Source organism: Lynx rufus, unplaced genomic scaffold (genome assembly GCF_022079265.1).
Source record: "Lynx rufus isolate CCGP_SWC_20201006 ecotype Redwood Valley unplaced genomic scaffold, mLynRuf1.p SCAF_26, whole genome shotgun sequence".
NCBI classification, from domain to species: Eukaryota; Metazoa; Chordata; class Mammalia; order Carnivora; family Felidae; genus Lynx; species Lynx rufus.
Genome location: NW_025814841.1, coordinates 4,732,621 through 4,755,800, shown reverse-complemented (window position 1 = coordinate 4,755,800; position 23,180 = coordinate 4,732,621). Strand labels below are relative to the sequence as shown.

The 23,180-nt window shown below is 44.5% G+C and overlaps 1 long non-coding RNA gene across 1 annotated transcript in view; it reads right to left on the bottom strand.

Annotated features, from left to right (window-relative positions):
- Nucleotides 1-4,906: 4,906 nt before the first annotated feature.
- The window catches only part of LOC124519006 (uncharacterized), a 34,593-nt gene continuing 16,319 nt past the window's right edge, over nt 4,907-23,180 (bottom strand). Inside the window, exon 3 of the long non-coding RNA XR_006963968.1 lies at nt 4,907-5,074. This is a non-coding gene — a long non-coding RNA (uncharacterized LOC124519006). The remainder of the gene's footprint in view (nt 5,075-23,180) is intronic.

The window sequence follows — 23,180 nt, the reverse complement described above, 5'->3', positions numbered from 1 at the left end:
TGTCAGGATGGCTAGTGTCAAAAAAAAACAAGAAATATGTGTTGGCAAGGATTTGGAGAAAGGGGAAGCCTTGCACACTGTTGGTGAGAATGCAATTGGTACGGCGACGGTGAAAAACAGTACAGAATTTCCTCAAAAGATTAAAAGTTGAAATACAGTGCGATCCAGCAACTTCACTTCTAGGTATTTACCCAAAGAAAACGAAAACACTAATTTGAAAAGATACCTGCACCCCTATGTGTATTGCAGCATTATTTACAATAGCCAAGATATAGAAGCAATCCAAGTGCCCATCGACAGATGATTGGATAAAGAAGATGCGGTGTATATATATATATATACAACGGAGTATTACTCAGCAATCAAAAAGAGTGAGATCTTGCCATTTGCGACCACATGGATGGAACTAGAGGGTGTTATGCTAAGTGAAATAAGTCAGAGGAAGACAAATACCATATGATTTCACTTATATGTGGACTCTAAAAAACAAAACAAATGAACAACCAAAACAAAATAGAAACGGATGAATAAATACAGAGAACAAACTGGTAGTTGCCAGAGGTAAGAGAGGTAGGGGGAAATGGGCCAAACAGGTGAAAGAGATTGAGAGCTGAAGACTTCCAGTTATAAAATAAGTAAGTCATGGGGTGGACAGTCCGGCATAGAGAGTATAGTCAACAGTATTGTAATAACTTTGTAAGGTGACAGATGGTGACTACACCCATGGTGAGCTTTTCATAATGCATAAACGGATATAATATTGTATGTCAACTGTAAGTTTTAAAAATATATTTACAACCTGACAATACCTCAAAAACGAAGAAACAAACAAACAAAAGATGGGATATCCAGTAGCCATAACAGAAAATACAGATGTAGTCAATTATATTTTACAATATTGAGGCAAAAATCAAGTCAAAAGAAAAATAATAGACTAGAGAAAAACAGTTGTAACTTGACAAAGCATATATCCTTAATGGACAATGTGGAAAACAGAAGACAAGCAACTTAAAAATGGGCAAGAAGAAGGCTCATGGCAGCTTTATTCATAATCTCCCCAGACTGGAAACAGCAAAGATGTCCTTCAATAGGACACTGAGCGGATAAATAAACTGTGGTACATCCACAGAATAGGGTGGTAATATTTTTTAAAGTATCAAGTCACAAAAAGACACAGGTAAAACTTAACTACATGTTTCTCAATGAATGCCTATCTACTGTATGATTCCAGTGATAGGAGATCTGGGAAAGCCAAACTAGAAGAGACAGTAGAAACGGTGATCGCTGGGGGTTTGGCAGGAGGGGGTGGAGGCTTGGATAAATGACGCAAGGGACTTCAACAAACCAAGGCCTGAGCATAAGATAAGCCCATTGCTAGTTGAGTGTTGCTGCTTCTACGTCCTCTCAGCTGACAAAGCAAGGAAATATATGTGTGCCATAGAAACTAATGTTTATATACATATCGATAAGCATTTCCATATGAACATGAGTTCATTCCTATGTCTGCAACTCTAGTCCATGGCCACTCCAACAGTGAGAAGCCTGGCTCTTCTGTATGATACTGAGACTATAGGCACAGGACACTACATAATTTGTTAAAACCCACAGAATTTTAAAGCACAAAGAGTGAACCAGTATATACAAATTTTAAAAAACCATTTAGGAGGTCAAGGGATACCAGGATAGAGCATAGACCGTGGCAAAATAATCTGTATTATAAATGTATTAAAACATCTTGAAGTAGGTGGGAGAAGAAGGTGGTGACCTGAGTAGCTTTGGAAATGAGTGGAATTATAAGACTGAAGGCAAAAAGAACTGTACATAAAACTTTACTCTTGTTGATGAAGTTTCCCATCAGGGGATGGAGGTTAACAATTCTGATACAGTGAGACCTGTCTGCTGGAAATGAACAGTTAAGTAAATATTGGGGGATGGCGGGAGCCAGGCTTCTCACTGTTGGAGTGGCCATGGACTAGAGTTGCAGACATAGGAATGAACCCATGTTCATATGGAAATACTTATAGATATGTGTATAAACATTAGTTTCTATGGTGCACATATATTTCCTTTGCTTTGCCAGCGGAGAGGACGTAGAAGCAGCAACACTCAACTAGTAATGGGCATATCTTATGCCCAGGTCTTGGTTTGTAAAACCATTCTCCAATAAAGAAACCAAGACTGCTTGGAGAAATAGCTGATTCTAGGAAGGGAAGGAATATACAAGAGGAACCTGGAGGATCCTGTAGTGGCACAAAGCAAGGAAGTACTCATAAAAACAAAGCAACCAAAATCACATTGGTGGGGGCATGTCGAAGGGACATGGGAGCCAACTGAAAGAGGTCCCAGTGGTCAAAGCTGGAACAACCAGAATATCTAAAGTAGTATTGCATTAAGCCCAAAGTGTAAAGTAAATATGCGTGCATCTACAAGGATAGAAATGAATGCTTAAATAATTAAATAAGGGAGAGGAAACAAATCTCTCCCGCAGAAGAATTCCAAATTATTCACAAAGACTCTGTCCTCAAAGAGGCAGAGCATAACTCCCTACTCCTTAGGTGTGAGGTGTCTACATGACCTCCTTCCAAAGAGTATACAGCACGGAAAAGGCAGGCGGGAAGAGGAACTGGAGCGGAGAAATCTGACAAATACAACCTCAGCCAGGTGATCAAAGTCAACACCAACAGTGATGAGTCACGTTGATGGTATGTGCTCTAACACCCGTCTCGTCACGAGAAAAGGCTCAGGCAAATCTCAGCACAGGGACATTCTGAAAAAAACAATGCCTGGGGCGCCTGGGTGGTGCAGTCGGTTAAGCATCCGACTTCAGCCAGGTCACGATCTCGCGGTCCGTGAGTTCGAGCCCCGCGTCAGGCTCTGGGCTGATGGCTCAGAGCCTGGAGCCTGTTTCTGATTCTGTGTCTCCCTCTCTCTCTGCCCCTCCCCCATTCATGCTCTGTCTCTCTCTGTTCCCCAAAAAATAAATAAACGTTGAAAAAAAAATTAAAAAACAAAACAAAACAAAACAAAAACAATGCCTGACCAGTACTCCCCCAAATTGTCAAGGTCATCAAAAACAAGGCAAGTCTGAGAAGCTGTCAAAGCCGAGGGGAGCCTGAGGAGATACAGCAACCAACCGTAAAGTGGCATTCTGGAACAGAAAAAGTACATTAGGTAAAAACTAAGGAAATCTGGATAAAGTATTCACTTTAATAAAGATGTATCGATATTCGTTCATTCATTGTAACAAATGTACCATAGTAACCTAAGATGTTATTAGTAGGGGAAATGGGCTTGGACTCTACCCGAGCTTCACAGTTTTTTTCTGTAAATCTAAAACTCTTCTTAAATACAAAATGCGTTCAAAAATAATAAAATAAAAAAAATTTTGTAAACGATAAGCAAGAATATAAGCAGGCAATTTGTGGAAGAGAAAATGCAAGTAGTCAATAAACACGGAAAAAACCCCACGACGCCTGTGGTCTTCGTGGAAATATGAATCAAAATAACAATGGCACACTCTTCGTTCGCACATCCAATTAGCATACGCTATAGAGAACAATACTATTTAACTGTGGCTGAGAGGCAGTTTTGCAGGAAAGTGGACACACTCATTTCTTGATGGTAAAAGTGTAAATGACTAAAACTTTGGGACAATAACCTGACATTGTCCCCTAAGAATGTGCTTATCTTTGGAGGCCCGATTCTACTTTGGGGAATCTTCCGGAAATAAGAGCAGTGGTGCAAACAAACAAAAGGGCACATTTTGAAGCTGGGTTTGAAGGTGGGGCTATCAGAACACCATCTGAATATCTCCCAACGAGAGAATAGCTGAATCAGTTAGTCTACCCATCCTGTGGAATATTTATTTGGCTAGTTAAAAGAAATGATGGGTGAGGTCCCTCTGGGTTGGCCTGGAGGGATTCCATGACACATGAAGAGGAAAACGTTGCAGGTTAATGTTTATGGTCCTGGTTCTGTACCACGCAGCACAACATGCAGATCTGCATGTGTGAGGTTAGGCGTGGACACAAGGCTGTTTCCCCACAGGAATTATCAGGAAAGGGTGGGCCAAGCCATCATCTTTTTCCTGATGCAGCTCTGTATCGTTTGTAACACAGAACAAGCGTGTGTTACATTTTAAGAAATTTAATGACGTTTAAATGAGAAAGTTTATGGTCACGTAGTAGGCAGAGTGGTTTTCCCACCCACCCAAGACACCCGGTATTAATCCCTGGAACCTGTGGATATGTTACTTTACATGTTTTAAGTCATATTTGCAAGTGTGAGTAAAGATTTTGAAATGGGGAGAGTATCCTGGGTTATCCAGGTGAGCCCAATGTAATCACAAGGGTCCCTCGATAAAGGAGGCAGGAGGGTCCCATCCAGAGTAGGACAGAGCAAAGGTTGTAGTGATGCAAGCCAAGGGGCCACGAGCCAAGGAATGCAGGTGGCCTCTGAGAAGTGGAAAAGGCAAGGAAATGAATTCTCCCCCAAAGTCTGCAGAGAGAACACAGTCCTGCGGACGTCTTAATTTTAGGACTTCTGACCTCCAGAATTGTAAGCAGATAAATTTGTGTTGTTTTAAACCACTGAGATTGTGGTACTTTGTTAGAGCAACAATAGGAAATAAACACAGGGTCACATTTAAGATATGACCCGTCATTTTTACTTTAGTATTCTGAGTTCCCAAAGGAAGATTTTTATGGGGTAAAAACGAAGTAGCCAAAGTATCTCAGATTTCAGCTAGGGAGGAGTCAGTCCCATAGAAGAGATGTGTGAAGAAAGCCTTCAAAGATCACAAAGTTTGTTGAGGAATGGCAGGGGTCCTCACCCCTGACTGTGCATGAGATCAGAATCAGTCAAAGATGCTTAGAACACTCCTCCCAAGGGGAGTTCTCACCCAGGCTCACGAGGGGACGTGCGTGAGGACGCTCGCTGCAGAACTGCCGGGGCCAGAGGCCAGCTGAAGGCAACACAGGCGTCCATCCCTAGGCGACGGACAGTCAAGTGCGAGGGATACCGTGAAGAAATGAGAAGCCATGAATAGGCATTCATACGTCCATCAGCACAGAACCTCAAAACATAGTATCGAGAGCAAAAGGTAAGAAAGCATACAATTTATGAATGTACGTTAAAAACACAAAGACTCAGAACATGATCCATTTACAAACATAGATGCGTACTTAAGAATGTATATAAAGCCCATGGGGTACCTCGGGTGAGAGTAGGGATCAGGGACCAAGAGGTCAAAGAAAATAAAAAGCAGGACTCTTTGAATAACTCAGTGCTGGTAAAGTGGTATATATGGTAAAGTCTGACCAATTCAATTCTGCACCCAGACCCCCAAATGGAAGAAGAATAGATTCAGGTTAATGAGATCCAGCTCAGGCCTGGGCCCTGGCCATTTTTAAAAGCTCCAGAGATGATTCTGATGTGCCTCCAGGTCTAAGAACCTGAGGTTCATGCTGAACACAGGCAGTTCGGTGAACAACCGTCTAGACAGGAGGAGGCTCTGGAGAGAAGGGAGGGTAGTAGGGGAGACACGGACCCCTAAAATGGCAGCTATTGTGTTTGGATGGGTGGCATTATAAGAAACCTCCTTCCTGTCTCTTCGACACTACTCTGAATGATGTTGCATTGCTTTTATGTATTTTCAATGCCATCGACTTTTGTTTTTAAGTAGTTCAGAGTTTCTAGGGAGAGTTAAAGGTCATGAGGGAACTCAACAGCCACTTGAGATTTTAAAGCTCAGAATGAATAGTAGCAGTTGCCAAATTCAGCAAAAATCAATGTTCAAGTGCAGTTGAAACGACTTAACTCTTGAAGGTCGGAAGAAGTCTTAACAGTTATACTTAAAACATTTGTCCTTATATGTTGCATTTCACAGTTCAAATGAGGAAGTACATTTAACTAATATTTGCTATCTAAATACATGATATACTTATAAAAAGGAAAGTGAGCGTACCGAATGGGGAGAACAGGTTCGTCTGGGTCCTCCCAGGAGCAGATGTGAGATGATAAAAGGAGAAATTTATTAGGGGAGGCATCAGAGACAGCAAACTTGGAGGGAGCCAGAAGAGAGTGGGGGAGCCTGGCTTCGAACCATAATGTGGGTCTGGCACTGAGCAATGGAAAGGGGGAAGGCACTCTGGGGGAGAATTGACTTACATTGCCTTGCAATCTAAAGAAGGATTGATATGATATGGCTGTCAGGGAGTTCCCAAGCAGTCACAAGGCAGAGGAGGCCACGCCCTCTAGCAATGGGCACGCCCCCTAGCAATGGGAAGCATGGTGGGGAGGCGTGGCCTTGGCGTGAAACGTGAAAGATTTTGGAGCCTCGGCTGAGGCCTTTGGTCAGTTGCACTACCCGCAGTTGCATATGAGTGATGCATTCTGGTAGCCACCACTGGCAAACTCAGTTTTGTCCACAAATGTTTGTGAACTGGCCTAATGTCTATGCTTGGACTACGGTCATGACATCATTCAGGAGTGGTGGCACCTCTATTTAAATTTTTTCTAGGACTTGCCTGAAACTTTCACTCAGCTTGTTTTTTGTGATGACAAGATCAAGGACCGTGGAAAGCAGAGGACAAAGACGTGTAATAATGACAGGAAACTTGAAGATGCGGCAAGATTCCTGAGGTTGGTGCCTTCCTAGGTAGTTAACGGACCTGGTCCTATTCTTAGAACTGTGCCCAGAGAACACAGCAGGGCTACTGAGGACTTTGGGTACTCCCTTTACGAATATCAGCGCTGAATCGAAGACCATAGGCCTTGCCTTGTTTGGGGACACCACGCTGGCCTCCCGCACACTCTGCGACATCGGGGAGAGGGTTGGAGCACCAATAACGCCTGCAACTGACCTTCCACCACTTTGGCAGGGTGGAGGCTTAGAAACTAAATTTAATTTAACAAAGTAAAAACGTGTGATGTTTCTGGCACACCCGTATTGACGAAGCACAAGTCACTGCAATTTCATGTAATTTTTCATGTGGGTGCTGGGAAGTCGTTTTCAGTCATTTTGGGGGGCACTCTTCTCTTACGGTTGTACTCGGGTCCTGGGGCATACAGGGTCAAGAAGTCCTTTGGCCCGCAGCTCTGCTCTTCCTCGGCCCATTTCTGGCTATGGAGACATCTGAGTGGGTCACCCTTGTCCGGTGTCCTGCGGACAAGTCTGAGCCAGGTTTTCTTTGGTTGAAAGATGGCTTTCAGAAACCCAGGTGCCTTTCATCTTGTGGCCCCTTTCTCCTACAGCCTTAAAGATCTCCATACCCACCCAACAGCTTGTGCATATGTGAGGGAAAACGGGTAACTTCCTTAGCCAGAAAATGCCACAAACTTATAGTCAATTGGCAACTAGTCACATGGCCCCATCTGGATGTGGGGGAGTCTGGGACGTGTGGTTCCTAGCTTGTCTACTCTATAATATGGAAGGGGAAGGTGAGGGAGCATGAGTCTTTGCTGTACCAATAGCCAAGTTTGTCTGCCTTCCATAGCCTCAGTTCCAGCTAATGACCATACTTCATTCTTCTCTGAAAAATAGAACCATTCAGACATTTCCTTATCTTCCTACTACCAAATCCACCAGGAAATGTAGGTACCCACGCTTCTCTCTTGACACTGGTGTAACGGGCTGTCACATGGTCCTTTCTTTGTTGTCTACATCTTGACTGAAGACAAAGACAGAAAACACTGCCATAGGTGCTAAGTACCCCTCAATCCCGAAGTGGAGTGCCAGTTGATAATGGAAAGCAGCCCCTAAGATAGCTCCCCATGGTCCTCGTCTCCTAGTATTCGTGCATTTGCCTCGTTGCCTCCTCTCGAGGGTGACCTAGGCCTGGAGATTCACTCCTAATAAACAGAATACTGTAAAAGTGGCACATGTCCTTATGTGATTAGTTATTAAAAGACTATGGCTTCTGTTGGGCTCCCTTGCTCATTCTGAGTTAATCCAGCTGCCGTGTTCTGAACTGCCCTATGAGGAGGCCCACCTGGCAAAGAACTCACATCTCTGGCCAAGTCAGTGAGGACCGGAGGCCTGCCAGCAGCCATGAAAATGAGCTTGAAAGTGGATGCTCCCAGTCAAGCCTTGAAATGACCGCAGCCTGAAACGACATCTTGATTGCAGCCTTGGGAGAGAGCCTAAGCCTAAGGCCCCCAGCTGAGCTGTGCTTTGCTGACTCACAGTGTATCAGTTTGCTGAGGCTGCCATGACAAAGTCCCACAGACCGGGTGGCTCAAACAACAGACATTTATTTTCTCACAGCTCTGGAGGCTGGAAGTCAAAGTCAAAGCATTGGCAGGTTCGGTTTCTCCTGAGGCCTCCCTCCTTGGCTTGCAGATGGCCACCTTCTCTCTGTGTCCTCACAGGGCCTTTCCTCTGTAGGCAACAACCCCTGGTACCTCTCCCACTTCTCACAAGGACACTAGTCATATGGGATCGTGGCCCACCTTATGACCTCATTTAATCTTAACTACCTCTTTAAAGGCACGACCTCCAGATCTAATCACGTTCTAAAGCACTAGGGGTTAGAGTTTCAACCTATGAATTCTGGAGCCACGCAGCTCAATCCTTAACACACAGAAACTGTGAGATAATAAGTATTTGTTGTTTTAAATGCTAAAATTTGGGGCAATTTGGAACACAGCAATAGATAACAAATACAAGTGCCTAGGTGAGACTTTCTAAGAGACTGTGAAACTGTCTCTCTGTCCATGACCCCCCTCCAAGCATCTCCAAGAAGACTGGGGGGTTTCACTGGGCATGGAAGCAGGCACTAGTGAGGCTTTCCGTAAAGAGAGATGTATGTCAGTGTGCTGAGCTGTTACCATCCTCCCCAACCCCCATCGCTGGAAGCAAAGGAACATATCCACCTCGCCTCAACTGGTGTGGGAAGTGACAGATGTCAGGACATGCTACCCCAAAATACAGCACCTTGGCATTGTTAAAAAGAAAACCACAGGTCCAAAATGGAGTCGCTTGTGCTAGGCCCATGCCACCAAAGCACAGCTTAATTCCTAACCTAGTTACAGTTTCAACCTTTCCCTGGAATGTAATCTTAACCAGTCAGTCTGGAATTTCCTGGTCAGCACCAGTGAGGTCATCTACCTAATAAGACCCTTTGGTCTGCTGAAGGGAGGTGACCTGGCCCAAAAGAATCCTTTTGTTGTTGTTTACACCGAGGTCTTTGCCCCACCTCACCTCTGCCTTAAAAAAAACCTTCCATCTGGTACAGCTCTTCAGAGCTCCTTTCTGTTTGCTAGATGGGGATGCTCCCCAATTCATAAACTGTAGAATACAGCCAATTAGATCTTTCGATTTACCCAGTTGAATTTGTGTGTGTGTGTGTGTGTGTGTGTGTGTGTGTGTGTGAAAATTAATAAAAGGAAACCTCATTTACAATGGAGTAGGGCAGCCAGCAGGGGGAGCTCTCACACCCCATCACTCCTCACTTGTCATCACAGACCCTACAGAAGGCCATGACCATCTGGACACTTTACTCTCCCGCAAGAGGAAGGAAGGCTTTCCTCCTCCCCAGCAATAGCCCAGCCAATGAGACACTGTCACAACAAAAAGCCACCGTACATCAAACTCCCATTTTACTCCAGTGGACTTTGTTTACACCAGCCTTGCCAATTTCTCCTTTCCTCCATCACAGAGCCTTCATCTCCTTTGTTCCCTGCACTTGCCCATGGTTTTGCCTTAGCTTGCTTGTCCTGGATTGCAGCTCTCTGCTATTCCCGACTAAACTCATTTTTGCTGGTAACATAACTGGCATTTTCATTCTTTTTAAAAAAAATTTTTTTTACGTTTATTTATTTTTGAGACAGAGAGAGACAGAGCATGAACGGGGAAGGGGCAGAGAGAGAGGGAGACACAGAATCGGAAGCAGGCTCCAGGCTCCGAGCCATCAGCCCAGAGCCCGACGCGGGGCTCGAACTCACGGACCGCGAGATCGTGACCTGAGCTGAAGTCGGACGCTCAACCGACTGAGCCACCCAGGCACCCCGGCATTTTTATTCTTAAGGTTAACTTTTTACAACAGCATATTGAATATGGGGCGCCTGGGTGGATCAGGGGGTTCAGGTTAGGACTTCGGCTCAGGTCATGATCTCAAGGTTCTTGAGTTCGAGCCCCACGTCGGGCTCCGTGCTGACAGCTTGGAGCCTGGAGCCTGCTTCCGATTCAGTGTCTTCTTCTTCTCTCTGCCCCTCCCCTGCTTGTGCTCTATCTCTCTGTCTCTCTTATAAATAAATAAATAAATAAATAAATAAATAAATAAATGTTTAAAAAAAATTTTTAAACAGCATATTGAATATTTTAAACTGGAGGAGTTTGAGAAAACAACAGAAGCAGGATGTTCACTTTGACCTTTCCCTGCCCTTCTCGGAATGGGTCATAAAACCCTCCTGCGAGAGGTGGCCTCCCTATACCTGGAGGAAAGGAACATCCTAATATCGGAAGACAACAGGACACTGTAGGAGCAGAAAAGTTTTCCTTTCTTCCCTTCTAAATTCTTTGGCCGGTCTAACAATTAAATTGACATAAGACAGAGTAACATGAAGAAAACAAACAAAAGTTTAATAACTGATATACCTCCGGTATACACGGGACAGATCCAGGAAAAGGAGGTATAACTCTCCAAAATGGCTGAAGCCATCACTTTTAAGTACCATCTCAAGCTAAGGACAAAGCAGGTGTTGGGGTGGGGAGTCAGTTATGGGAGATTACCAGGAATCACAAGAAACAAGGAAGCACAATAAATAAGGATAAGGTTATTATGCAGATTTAAATTACTGCCTCCTTCATCATAAGAGTTTCTAAAGATTTGTTCATCCTCCTCTTCAAGTTACAGATGGGGAGACACCCTTGCTAATGGAGCTTTCCTTTGTAAATGTAAATGTCTTTTACAAAAGGGGAACTTCTCCATTTTCAAAGCTTCTTCTGTGTCTGCAGCTTCTTAAAAAGAACCAGCTTAAAATAATCAATATGCTAAAGAAGCATTCCTTGGGGTGGCAAAATCTGCTCCCCTTCAATGCCAAGAAGAACCCCAATAAGCAGGTCTTCTCCCAGCTCACTCTGCTTACTCCATACTCCTCAGTCTATCATATTCCTACACAATTTCATCTATACCACTCCTCGTCAGACACAGCACAAAAATACGCAGATCTTCATTTCCTTATGAAGGCTCCCATGTCATGTAAAACTTACAGCAAATAAATCTGTATGCTTTTCTCCTGTTAATATCTTTGTCAGTTTAATTACTAGACCTAGCTGGTACCCTAAGAGAGTCAAGGAAAACTTTTTCCTTCTCTACTGAAGCTTTGAGAGAACTGAAGAGTGTGACATGTGTCCCCTGGATTTAGGGGGAAGAGTGGCTGGTACCTGACCCCACCTTGGGAACACCCTTCTGCCTGAGGGTGCCTCCATCCGGCTTCAGATCTGAGAGGGAAAGAGGCGAGCAGATGAAGAGTAGCAGAAAAGGACACCCCCAACCTTCCACTTTGATATAAGGATTATTTTGAGCTAAAGGCAACCGAGAAGAAGCAGATACAAGAAAAGGTCTCTGCCTTCCCCCTATTTGCCTAAAAGCAGGACGTTTGTAAAGGTATACCCCCACCCTCTCTACCAGGAGGGACAGAAGTTTATCACTGGAGTCAATTCTAGACTCTTACAAGCGCCAAAACCTTGCTAAAAGTAGCCCTTATCCATTCGTTTCCCCATATATTTGCTTTCCCACAATCTGCCAGCCTGAGGAGCTCAAAGTTTTTTTTTCCTTTGTCTTATCACTTCTCTACAACTTTCTTGTTCTTTTGTCATGCTATATAAGCCCAAGTTCTAACCACCCCTTTGAGTTACTCATGGCTGAATGCTCCCCATGCAAATGTACATGTTAATACACTTCTGTTTGTTTTCTCTTATTGTTCTATCTTTTGTCAGTCTAATTGGTGGGGCCCTAGCCAAAGAACCTAAGAGGGGCAGAGGAAAAAGGTTTCCCGCCCCCACCTCCTACACATGTTTCCAGGGGCCAGGTGTAGATGGGTGGAAGGGGGCTACACTTGGAGGCCTGAAAAGGGACACTGGTGAAGGATCTGTCTGGAGGGGAAGGTGACCCAGCAAAGAGGGATGCTGCTGGAGGTTGGGGGGCTGGGGGAGATGTAAGCCAGAGCTCCTTAAACTGGACTGCTGATCACATCACCTGGGCCTCTGGTTAACATGTGGATTCTGATTCAACAGGTGAGGTGAGCCTAAGTTCTCCATGTCTGACAGGTGATGCCTGTGCTGCTTACCAGCAGAAGGCTGGAGAAGGTACCCGCTGTGGGTATAACACCCCTAGAGATGGGGAAAGAATAAATGGTTTCCTCCCTGCACTGAGTCTAGCTAGTGCCATAAGCTGGGAGCAAAGTGGATGCAGTAGCCCCTGCCATCAGACCTTCCCAGGGACCTTGGTCCTGTCCCCTCTCTCTGACTCCCAAGGTTGCAGCCCCAAACCTTCCCTCCTTCTCTGATATCATCAGTTCCTTTCTGCCTGTTAGATCCTCCCCAGCCACACACCAACATACACATCTTCTTTAACCAAGCAACATAAACCCTTTGTCCACCCCTGCCCCCTTCAGCCAGTTCACCGTAAAATTTCTCCTCAGAGCATCCACATTTTCTCCACGTCCTTGCCATACATTCACTTTTTAAAAGCACATTTAAATTGGGAAATATGTATACATAGGAGGGTAAAGGAGGTTGTTTTTTTTTTTTTTTTTTATTCCTTGGACAAGTAACTAGTTTCTCTGAGGCTTCTTTTTCTTATGGTAGCAAGGATATGGCCCTGCTATGCTTTGAGAGCACTAAATAAGAATCAGAGGCACAAAGTAGGTCCTCAATAAACCACCTCAGTCTTGGCTGAAGATAAGAAGAAACCCCCATGGCGGATGCCTGGGTGACTCAGTCAGTTGAGTGTCTGACTCATGATTGCGGCTCAGGTCATCGTCTCACAGTTCGTGAGACAGAGCCCCACATCAGGCTCTTGCTGACAGCACAGAGCCTGCTTGGGATTCTCTCTCTCTCCCTCTCTCTCTGCCACTCTCTCACTCTCTCTCTCTCTCAATAATTAAACATTAAAAAAGAAGAAGAAAGAAAGCCCCATGGCTCCAGGTACAGCAGGGCTGGCATTGGCGGAGATGTGCCCAGACGTCCAGGCATGTCCCTGGATTTCTCTCTGCCTCCCTGCCCCCATGCAGTCATCACCTCGTGGCCTCCATTCTCTGTGGCCTGGGCTGGAGCTGAGGATTGAAAAATGAATCAGCCAGGAAAGGGCAAGAATGAGAGGCCAGCAGACTATGCATTCCACCCCCCCCCAACCCCTGCAAGCTCCCTAAAGTACAATCTATCCCTCAGGTCCCAGGGGTCTGGTGATTTCTGGATCTCTCTCCTATTAAACAATGAAAACTCAACTGAGTAAATGTTAAAGATAATGATTGGCTTTACTGAATCATTCATGAATCGGGCAGCATCCCACCTAGCAAATAGAAAGAAGCTCCAAAGGGCTACAAAAAGGAAAATGTTTTTAAAGGCAAGACAAGGAAGTCATTTAAAAAAAAAAGAAAGAAAGAAAGAATTATTTCGGGCAATATCACCTCCCTTTGGGGGACGAAAAGGCCTGTCTTCTTAGGTGAATTCCCTTACGCATGCCAACCAGGAAATTCCAGACTGACCAGTTAAGATGACATTCCTGGGAAGGGTTGAAACTGCAATTAGGTTGGGTATAAAGTCCCAATGTGGCGACATGGCGTTAGCACAAGGGACTCCATTTTGGGCCTGTTGATTATTTTTATGACTCCCTTATTCCATATATTCCATACCCTGTTCTTACTGCATGTGCCCTGAGGGGCTAGGATGTGCCAGCCGCGGGGCCAGGCGCCAGAGGGTTTCAGAGACTACGACCCAACACATTTCCTGTCCTCCAGGAATTCATCAGAGGGGAGAACAAGGCAGTCGGTTCCAAATCGGGACTTCATGGGGGGGGATGGTTATGTGACATTGACTGAGACACTTCCAAGGACACGTCCCATCTCTTCAGCCACAAAATAGGGGGAGTAACATGTACCTTTCAGGGCTGTTTTGAAAGTGACACGGTGCAATCTAGCTCTTCGGATTTACACAATAAGAATTTTTCTGTTTTGTTTTCTCTGTCGAGAAAAAAATGCAACAGCCTCGTAAGGAAGGGAACTTACTTCTTTCTAAAGATATGCAAACACATTGGAGATAAAAATAAGAATAATACATGGTAATGCATATTATAACCTGAAAGACAGAAACGCTGTTTGGGGAATTTTTGAGTTTTATTGAGAATTAAACCCCACCTTGCTGGGTGAAAGGTGAAAGGTGAAAGGTGAAAGGTAGAAAGGTGATAGCCTTGTCCAGGCTTTGGTGTCGCCACTAGGTGGCATCAGTCTGTGGAAACTAAACTGTGGCCTGACGGCAAAGTGACTCTGCTTTCCCTGTGGAAGGTAGAAGAGAGAGAACACAGCTAATTGTCAAGAACTAAGCTGAGGCAGGTATTGAATTTTCATCTCATTTCTAAATTTAGTTCTTAAGCCGTGTGACAAATAGAATAAAAGAGACAGAATTACAACCGAGTGAGAGAAATGTACATATTGGTCTTTCTCTTGTAAAATACCTCCTGGAGGAAAAAAAAAAAAAAAAAACGTGTTCTACTGCAATGCTGTTAGATGGTCAGGGCTTTGCAGATGCGTTCTTAGAGGAATTTGTGAATGCAGATCCCACAGTAATGAGTGGACACGAAACATCTTGGTTTGGGAGGTTTCTTATTTGACTTCCTGTGGGATTTCTTTCGATTCACATCTACCTGGAGATTCATGGAAAATGTGAAAATATTGTTTGCCTTCATTTCTTTCTTAAATGTTGTCTGTTTTATTTTCGCTTCTGCGGGGCTGGGGAGCACCCTGGGAGCTGTCCTTCTCACCCACTTTATTCAGGATTAAAAAGAGGGTTTTCACTCCCCTCTAGTGGCTGGCTCTGGTCTCCTTGTCAGGTTGAAACCGCAGAGGAGCTGGGTCAGCAGGGGTGCGGGGCACGAGTCCACTGGGAGGAGAGCCTGAGAAGGTCTCCAGGCTGTGCAGGGGAGGGACAGAGGAAGATTCCTGCCCCAGGGAGGCCAGGCTCTTCTGCCCCACTCCCCGCTCCCAGGCAGGAAAACAGACCTGGCCACCGGCAGCCGCAGGAGCTCTCCTGACTCAGGGCAGCACCCAGAAGGTCCCTGCCCTGGGGATGGCAGGAGGGCCCAGCCCTGCAAGGGGAGCTGGCGTGGAAGCCACTCAGGCCTTGTGGTTCTGTGCTCTGAGAGGAAGGAAGAGGCCACAGTATGGGACAGTGTAGTTCTAGCCAGTGGGAGAGGGAGAACTTTGTCACCCCGGTCGTGTGCATGAAAAGGGCAGTCACAGGACTGGATTCAAGCTCGGAAGTGAAGGCAGGCATCAGACAGACGCAATCAGACGCATGCATCCATCCAGCCAACAAACCTCTTGCCCCCACTTTTATGATAATGTCCAAATATGATTTAGTGCCTCCCCCACGAGTCAGGCAGCTGGACCGCTGCCACTCTGCCCTGTTCATCCTATTCATTTCGGTTTCCCCAGCACCAAACACAGCACCTGACATGTAGCGGAATCTCAAAAATTATTTGCATTGAAGGAATGGAGAGTGCTAGGCCCTTGGTCAATCAGACCCAGATCCTACCCTCAGTGACATTATGGCCCAACATACTAGATGCGAAGACCCGTGTGAAAGCACTGGCGTCATGCCTGGCACAGAGCAGGCCCACGATAACTATTTGTTCTTTCCCCCCTTCCTTTCTTGTATTCTCCCCAGAACCTACCCTCCAAGATTGCCCAAAGGGAGGAAGTGCTCAAGGCTTTGGAAGTGGCAAAGATGAATTTTGTCTGGGAGAATCAATGAAGGCTTCCCGGAGGAGGGAGCATTTGATCTGGCTCATCCAGGACTCTAAGCAGCATGAACACGGACACAGAGATGCGTGGGAAAGTAGAGACGTGCGTGGAGGAATGCACAAAAGTGCAGCTTTGTTTGTGGAACTATATGAAGGGAAGAAGTAGAAAACAGGGTAGGAAAGTCCCTTGGTTACTAGGTTAGGGGCCCTAAAGCATGGTGTGAAAAACCTGGATTTCACTACCAGAGAGATCAGATAGCCCCGGGCCTGGCCCAGACTCTGTTGTCTGATTACAGACTATGTGATAACTGTGGGCAAGCTACCTAAGTCCTCTGAGCCTCACTTTCTTCACCTGTAGAATGAGGATAATACTACTTACTCTTTAAAAACATGAATGAGGGCACGCTGCAAATACACACTGTTTGCATCTTTTTCCACTTTGGGAAAAATCTGCATATTATCACATATAGGGTTAACTCTGTATTCACTTATATGCCATTATCACATTCTAATTAACAACTTTTCTATTTACGGATATTTAGGTTGCTTCCGATCTTTAAGTAGTTTGTGTCTGTGTATCTACAAGATGAAATTCATAAAGTAGCATTGCTAAATCAAAGCGAATACGAAATTTAAATGTTGGCAGAATCACCAGCTTAGTCTCCATAAAAGAGGGAATCAGGTTCCACTTCTATCAGCAACATATGTAAAGGTCTCTTTCCTTATGCCTTCACTAAATTTTTTTGATCTTTGCCAACCTGAAAGGCTTTGCGTGTGTGCGTGCGTGCGTGTGTGCGTTTTAAGTTTATTTATTTATTTTGTGAGGGAGAGAAAGCGCATGCAGGAGGGGCAGAGAGAGAGGGAGAGAGAGAGAATCCCAAGCAGGCTCCATGCTGTCAGTGCAGAGCCTGACGTGGGGCTCAAACTCACAAATCGTCAGATCATGACCTGAGCTGAAATCAGGAGCCAGATGCTTAACGGAGCTACCCAGGCACCCCTGAAAGGTTTTAAGTTGGCATCTCATTGTAGTTTTACTTTACATTTTTATTATTAAAATTGAGGTTGGGCACCTTTTCAACTTTTAAAAGCCATTTGCATTTCTTCTCTGGGAACTGCTTGTAGCCTTTTATCATTTCCATTTGGTTGTTAGCTTTTTTCTTATGGATTTATAGGAACTATTTATTTATTAAGGAAATTAGTTCTTCAGGATATGGTCACAAATGTTTCCACAATTTGCCACCTCTCTGTCACTATGTCTATTTTATTCCCCTGGAAGATATTTTTTCTTATCTTTACGTAGTCATACTGACCATTTCTTTCCTTCACAGTTTCTGTATTTTGAATCCTGCTCAGAAAGGCATCTCACTCCCAGATAATGAAAGAAATCCTGGCTTTATTTGGGGCTGAGGAGAGAGGCAGGAAATTCTGCTTTATTTTTTTCCAGATGGCAGTCACACTAACCCCATTTCTCTGGATTCCTTTAAGCAGCAAGAGCCATTCAAGAACCAGTCAAGGGGCCCTGCTGAGAGGAAGAACACAGATTGACGTAAGTGTTCTAAATGTCATTTCATCCCCACAACCACCACATGAGGTGTCAGCATCTTGTTTCTCAAATGAGGGAGCCAAGGTTCAGAGAGATTGAGTAAATTGCCCACAGTGGCACAGCCAGCAAATGACAGACCTGGGATTTGAACACCAACCAATGTCTGTGTTCACTCCACCCAGGAGAATTAAGAGTCCGAGGGGAGGCATGGTATATACCATACAGGGCTTTCTGGAAGGATTAGATGACAGCTTTTCAGTCTCGTCCTCCTCGTTCCTTCCTTCCAAAGGCCTCCTACACTCTGTGGCCAAAGCTCCCTGCAGCCAGCAGACACGGGTGTCTGTCCCGGCAACGCTGCCCCTGTTCGAAATGACCAGCAAGGAACAGTCACAGGAGCCAGAAATAAACCTTCGTCGTGTTCACTGAAAATTCTTCAGTTGATGGGTAGCAGCAGCTAGCATTAACCTGAGTATTAGAATTGTCCAGTCACAACGGATCCTTGAGGGAACCACAATCGAGGGCAGTTAGTTCATCTCTGAGACCATCTCCTTCTTTCCATTTGCCTGGAGGCAGTGGTCCTTCTTACCTGCGCTGTCTCAAGAGCATCGCCCACTCCATCCCTTCCCTTCCTTCCCTGTTTCCTCTCTTTTCCCACAGCCCTAGTCTGAACCATGCTTTGAGAGCTGAGAAGCTCCCTCGCAAGCTGGCGACACTCACTCAGGTCTCAGGCTGTGCACAATCTTTGTATCTATTTTGGAATGGGCTAGAGCAGTGAGAGCAGGGAAATTCATAGGAAACACACACAGGAGCGCTCCAAGGTAAACCCTTCAACCTGCCCGGGGCCCCGCTGCGGGTGCTGCATAACTAATTCTTCTCCGGTCCCTCCAAGCAGGACACAGGCCCAGTGGGGAGTGCCTTGGCCTGGTTATAATATCCAGCTTTTATTACTGCTCTTTCTATATCTTATCAGTGGGGTAAAGGGCAAGGGCCTTAGGCATGTGTCCAAGGACATGCACCACGCTCACAGCAGCTCGCTGGCCCAATTCAGGCAAGTTGTGCTCTGAGAGGTCTAATTTCGCAAAAGGCAGGTTAGGCTGTCTTGCAGATGGTGGCGGTGGTGGCAGCAGCAGGGGCGGTGACAAGGGTAAGGGGGGGGCGGTGATGTCTGAGAGGCAAAGACTCCAAGGGAGGTGGTCTCTTGGTAGCAATTTTAAAATGCCTCTGTGGGGGCACCTGGGTGGCTCAGTCGGTTGAGCATCCGACTTTGGCTCAGGTCATGATCTCACACTCTGCGAGTTCGAGCCCCGCATCGGGCTCTGTGCTGATGGCTCAGAGCCTGGAGCCTGCTTCCGATTCTGTGTCTCTCTCTCTGCCCCTTCCCTGCTCATGCTCTGTCTCTTTCTGTCTCAAAAATAAGTAAAAACATTAAGAAAAAAAAATTTTTAAATGCCTCTGTGGGATGAGTGTCTGGGTTGTTCAGTCAGTTAAGTGTCTGACTTTGGCTCAGGTCATGATCTCACGGTTTGTGAGCTCCCCCCTGCCTCCGGCTTGGGGCTGACAGGTCACAGGTCGGAGCCTTTAGCCTGTTTTCAGATACTATGTCTCCCTCTCTCTCTGCCCCTCCCCCACTCACACTCTGTGTGTGTGTCTCTCTCTCTGTCTTAAAAATGAATAAACATTTAAAAAAATGCTTAAATGCCTCTGTGGGAAAAGTTACGGACTACCCTTGAAATCAGATTTTACTTTTTCTGTTAATAACAGGCGTCTCCTGAAGTAATGTCTTTGACATCAGCCATAGAAACACTTTTCTACATCCGTCTCCTCAGGCAAGGGAAACAAAAGCAAAAATAAACAATTGAAGCTCAGTAAAATAAAAAGCTTTTGCACGGCAAAGGAAACCGTCAACAAAACAACAAGGCAACCTACTGAATGGGAGAAGATAGTTGTGAATGACAATATCCAATCGGGGGGCTAATATCCAAAATATATACAGCACTCCTACAACTCAACACCAAAGAGAATGCCAAATAATCGGATTTAAAAATGGACAGAGGAACTGAGTAGACTGTTTTTCCAAAGAAGACATCCAGATGGCCAACAGACACATGAAAAGATGCTCCACATCACTCATCATCAGGAAAAGGCAAATCAAAACCCCAATGAGCTACCACCTCACACCTGTCAGAATGGTTAGAATCAAAACGGTAAGAGATAACAAGTATTGGGGAGGATGTAGGCTCATCCGCGGTTGGTGGGAACACAAATTGGTGCAGCCACTGTGGAAGACAGTATGGAGTGTCCTCAAAAAAATAAAAAATAGAATTACCATATGATCCAGTAATTCCTCTGCTGGGTATCTACCCAAGAAAATGAACACACTAACTCAAAAAGATACACGTACCCCTATGTTTACTGCAGCATTATTTACCATAGCCAAGATATGGAAGCACACGTAAATATATACATACACATATATATATATATATACATACACATATATATATGTGTACGTATATATATATATGTGTATGTATATATATATATATATATACACACACACTGTAATATTACTCAACCGTAGAAAAATGAGATCTTGCCATTTGCAACAACATGGATGCCTAGAGGGTATTACGCAAAGTGAAATAAGTCAGAGAAAGATAAATACCATGCGACTTCACTTATGTGTAAAATTTAAGAAACAAACCAAATGAACAAAGAAGAGATAAAAATACAGACTCTTAAATGCAGAGAACAAACTGGTGGTTGCCAGAGCAAAGACAGGTGGTGGGATGGTTGAAATAAAGGGGATTAAGAATACACCTAAGGGGCGCCTGGGTGGCTCAGTTAGGTAAAGCGTCCAACTTCGGCTCAGGTCATGATCTCACGGCTTGTGGGTTCGAGCCCCGCATCGGGCTCTGTGCTGACAGCTCAGAGCCTGGAGCCTGCTTCTGATTCTGTGTCTTCCTCTCTCGCTCTGCCCCTCCCCTGTTCATGCTCTCTCTCTCTTTCTCTCTCTCTCAAGAATAAATAAAACATTAAAAAAGGAAATTTTGGGGGGGCGCCTAGGTGGCTCAGTCGGTTAAGCATCTGACTTCGGCTTAGGTCATGATCTCACGGTTCGTGAGTTGGAGCCCCGCATCGGGCTCTATGCTGACAGCTCAGAGCCTGGAGCCTGCTTCGGATTCTGTGTCTCCCTCTCTCGCTCTGCCCCTCCCCTGTTCATGCTCTCTCTCTCTCTCTCTCAAGAATAAATAAAACATTAAAAAAGAAAAAATTTTTTAAATGAAAAAAGAATACACTTAATTATGGTGAGCACTGAGTAATGTAGAGAATTGTTGAATTATTATTTGCTGCACCTAAAACTAATACAACACCTGTATATTAATTACCAGAAAAAAACAATAGTGTCTTTGCCATCCCAGATGTTGAGGGGCATCACAGTGGATGACGTGATCTACTTGGTGCTAACTACTCACTGACCTTCTTGAGTAACCACTAGAAAGTCGTTGGGTCTTGAATTCCTCAAATTTTAAATTGATCATTCTCACTGCGTAAGCATTGCCCGGTGCGCTGCGAGGAGAAAGACCTTTATACCTTCCCGGTTCTGGCTACCTTATTTTTTCTCTACAACTCAGCTCGAATGTCATCTCTTCTGGCAGAATGTCTCTAAGCCCAGAGTCGACTGGTCTAAACTCCCATCTCTGTGCTCTCAGCAATCCATGCATTCTTTTAACACATCCCCACTGTCTGTTCATATCTTGCCCTCTCATCGGATGGCAAACGCCTTTCAAGTAGGGATTGGGATTGTTCCTGGCCTGACTATGGCCAATTCATCCCAGTGCCTGGCAAAAGGGCAAGTGTGTTCAGTAGAAATCAACCTTCTTAGCCAAAATGGAATATTTTTCAATAGACGGTTTTGGAAAGGGAATCTTAGGACTTGGACACTGCACAGACCTAAACCTTCAGAAGAGGAAAGGAAGGCCCTGAAGATGAAATGGCTTGCCCAGAGCAGAGCCACATGTCAGCAGCCCGGCTGACACATGAGCACCTTTCCTGGTGGAACAAAGCTTGTTAGTGACATCAGAAACTATCCCCAGGCTGAGGTCTGCTGGTATGAAATACCCCGAAACACATTCATTAGTCGGTATGGTCTTTCCCCCCAAAGTCTAAAAAATTCTTTGGCCTCTGTATTTTCTGTCCTTTTCATTTCTACTAGATATTTTTCTTTTAATAAATTTTACCTTTCATTAATTTTGATTATAAAAGTTTACATGTTTATTGTAGAGATTCTGGAATATGCTAAAAAGTAAAAGAAAGAAAGAGAGAAAATTAAAAACACCCTAGAATTCCATAAGCCAGAGACAGCCGACATTAGTATGGGATATTGCCACGGATAAATCTATGTAACTGAGATCAGGTTATATGTTGAATTTTATGCTTTTTCTTACTGTTGGGTTGTGAGTAAAGTCCTTAAAAATTAGGTTTTCCAGGGCACCTGGATGGCTCAGTCAGTTGAGTGTCCGACTCTTGATTTTGGCTCAGGTCGTGATCTCACAGTTCATGAGTTCGAGCCCTGCGTCAGGCTCTGTGCTGACAGTGTGGAGTCTGCTTTGGATTCTCTCTCTCCTCTCTCTCTCTGCCCCTACTTCATTTTCTCTCTTTCAAAATAAATAAACTTAAAAAAAATTTTTTTTTAATCAGGTTTCCTTTGTAGTGTTTGTGCTGGAAGCTTCTCAATCAGTACACTTTGTACTGAGTTAATTTATAAATAAAAAGGAGCCAATAATGAAATAAAAAGGAAAGATGATACATAATCTATTATTTGTAATAGCTATACTTTAGCCTATCGGAATAGATCACCTTTTCCTAACATCTGGGTGGCTCACAATTTTTCCCTGCAATACATGAAAACTGTGTTTATTTCACCATCTCACTGTGATGAAACATCTCTGTATGAAATCTCGATCTGTATTTCTAAGTATTGCTTTATGAGTCCTATGTTATGTCCTCAACTTTGAAGGAAAGGTTTAAAAAGGTGAATAATTTTAAAACTTAGGATTGGCTCAAAAGATCATGCTGTTTTTCAAGTTGCCTTAAAAGCACTGATCCCAGGGGCACCTGGGTGGCTCAGTCAGTTGGGCATCCTACTTTGGCTCAGGTCATGATCTCACGGTTTGTGAGTTCGAGCCCCACGTCAGGCTCTGTGCTGACATCTCAGAGCCTGGAGCCTGCTCCGGTTTGTGTGTCTCCCCCTCTCTCTGCCCCTCCCCTGCTCATGCTCTGTCTCTGTTTCTCAATAATAAATCAATGTTAAAAAAAATTATAAATGAGGCTGAAGAGGAAGAGACAGATCCAGATGTGGTTCAGTCTTCTGGAGACACATGAAAAAAAAAAAAAAAGCACCGATTCCATTTTGGTAGAAAAAGGAAAGATAATTCAATAAACAGCAAAAAATATATATAATAGGGTCAAATGGTGTTAAGTTTAGCCTGTAACATTAGACACTTGACTCTTAATATTTGAGGGAGGGATTGATTTCTTTTTTTACCTAGAGCTATAAATTACATGTTAATTGCAGTTATGTAATGCTAAAGAAGAGATACTGCTTTTTGAACTATTTATGCCATCTGTATAAAAGTTAAATAGTCTGAGGAGCACCTGGCTGGCTCAGAAGA